The sequence below is a fragment of the Octodon degus genome, unplaced genomic scaffold, assembly GCF_000260255.1.
Source record: "Octodon degus isolate 3935 unplaced genomic scaffold, OctDeg1.0 scaffold00045, whole genome shotgun sequence".
Lineage (NCBI taxonomy): Eukaryota > Metazoa > Chordata > Mammalia > Rodentia > Octodontidae > Octodon > Octodon degus.
The window spans coordinates 10,543,024-10,545,799 of NW_004524621.1; positions in this window are offsets into that span (position 1 = coordinate 10,543,024).

Below are 2,776 nucleotides of genomic sequence, written 5' to 3' on the forward strand. Positions count from 1 at the left end.
TAAATAAATAAATAAATAAATAAATAAATAAAAATAAAAAAGTGGTGGGAGCTTAGAGTGGGAAGGGAGCTGGCATGGGCTGTCACCAGAATGTGACCTTTGCCTTAATACTCCCAGAAGGTAGCGAGCCAAGGAGTGTCTCGGTAAAAAATGAAAATTAGATCTAGAGGAACAGTCACTATTTGAAAATATTTAAAAGTATGAAAGATAATAAAGAGCAAAAAGAAACTGAGCATTACTTGAAAAATTTATACTTACACCAGACATAAGTAATTCTAAGGAAGGCTCAAAAAGATGTAATCTAATTCATTACATTGGCACATGAAAAACTAGATTTGCAAATTTTGAAATAGTTCAAAAGTGAATCATTAAGGGCCAGTGAGATAGCTCAGCAGACTAAGCTCCCACTTAGGCAAGCACAGGGACCAGGGTTTGATCCCCAGCAACATACACCCCCTCCCCACCACTTTCACACGTGGTAAGACTAGGTATAGTGGCCCATGACTGTAATCACAGTGCTGTGGAGGCTGAAAACAGGAGAATCACTAGGATTCCAAGCTGTGTAGTGAGACCCTGTATCAAATACATTTAAAAAATGGACCATCAGATTACTCATGCATGGATGATGAAAATGATAATGACTTGGCTGTTAGCCAAAGCATATGACAGTGAGATGGAGCAACAATCAACTGATACAGACATAGGGAATGCAGACCCTCTTGATTCAGATGATGAAGAAAATAGCAATGTATGCACATATTTGAGTAGGTGAAATGGTACAACCAAACGGAGCCATCCAATGTTAGAACTAGTTCTGTAAATATAGTGAGGATCTTTATGGGGTGAAAGCTATTGAATGGAAGACCAGCTCTGCCACTCAATGTTGAAACTGCAACAGACAAAATGTCACAATACTGAAGTACAAGAAAAACATTCTGTATATCTATAAGCATACTCAATAAAGTATTTATTATGAACCCTTATTAGCTGAATTGAAAGCATTCATAAGTCTGCTGTACTTAGCAGGGCTTTCTCATGGTAACCACAAGAATATAAAAGGCTTATGGAAAAGTGATGGTTGTGGGCTTGAGGTTTGTAGAATAACAATGGCATGAAGGAGATTCGGTTTCCTTCAAAATTGCCTGAGGATTAATTACAAAACCACAGGCCAAGAAAGAAAAAGAACTGATAATCTGGCTGCTATTCACTCATTGTCTCAAAGATTTGTGGGTAATTGTTAAAGAATTTGCATACCTTCTTGAATACATAACTATTTCATGGTTGCTGTAGCTTCAGGCAATATATACCAAAAAACCTTTAAAATATGGCATAAAATGTATGCCTTTGTATATGTGAAGATTTATTATGCTTTCAATGTAGAAATTTACCTTAGAACTCAGCCCATCAGATCCTCATTGATAAAGTAACAAACTGAATGATGTTGTGAACAGACTTATTGCTCCCATCTCCCAAGCTAATCAGAATGTGATATTTGACAATTGGTTTACGAGTTTCCAATCGGTGTTACATTTGCTAACAGAACACAAGTTGATCAGCACAGAAACTGTACACAAATGAAGTAGAAATTCCAAATGAAATGTTACAATTTCAAAACAGAGAATTGTATAGTACAATCTTTGGATTTTAGGAAGATATAACAATCTCCACATATATGGCAAAGAAAAACAAACTGGTACTGCTGATGTCAACATTGCACCACGATGGAAATAACTAATGGGGAAACCTCGACAGAATGGAAGCCTGAGGTGATAGTTTTCTACAGAAAAACCAAAGGCAGAGTAGATGTTGTTGATGAATTATGCAGCATCTGTGATGTCACTCAAAACTCAAAGCATTGGCCAATGATTGTGTTCTACTTGATCCTCAACATATGTGTCACAAATGTTTTGAGAGTGTACAACAAAAATAACAAATGCAAGATAGCCTGGAGAAATGTTAAGAAGATTGAGACCAGAACTCATAAGAGATCATTTTCATCAAGAAAAAACAAAATGTTTCTGGTAAACTGATAGGTGAATATAGGCTGGTGAAACATCACAGAGACCTACAACAGGAAGACCATGAACTGTGCTCTAAAAACATGACAGCAAAACAAGACATATGTACTATCAGTGTAAGTGATACTTGTGTTTGGAGAATACATTTTTCATGTCTGAAGACTGCTTTGGATGTGACAGTTGAAACAAAGATTATTTCTGTGACTGACTTTTGTTTGTATTTATATTGCAGTTCACATAGAAATTTATGCCTGGTGTTATCTTTTAAGTTTGTAAGCAAGTAAACAGCTGATATGAAAATATTGATATTTTGGTATTGACATATTGATATTGTCTATTCTAAGTGCTCATTATATAATGATATTTTATTTTAATGTGCACTTATTTTTCTGCTAAGTGCACATTATACAATATAATATGAAGCTCCTGAGAAAATAGGAAAATAAAAGAGGTGAAAAGAGTGGCCTGCTATACACGAAAGGAAAGTAAACACATGTGCTGTCATCTAAAATGTGTGCAAAGAACAAGTAAGTTGTCATGTACGAAAACTGCCTTGGGTGTGATAATTGAAGCAAAGATTGTGTTTGTTGTAGAGTTCTACTGATACTTTCATTGTAGTTCACATAGAAATTTATGCCTGATATTATCTTTTAGGTTTCATAAGCAAGTACACAGCTGATGTGAAAATGTTAATATTTATTCTAAATACACAATATATATTAAGAATTCAAAGGGGCCGAGGAGATTGCTCAGTAGAA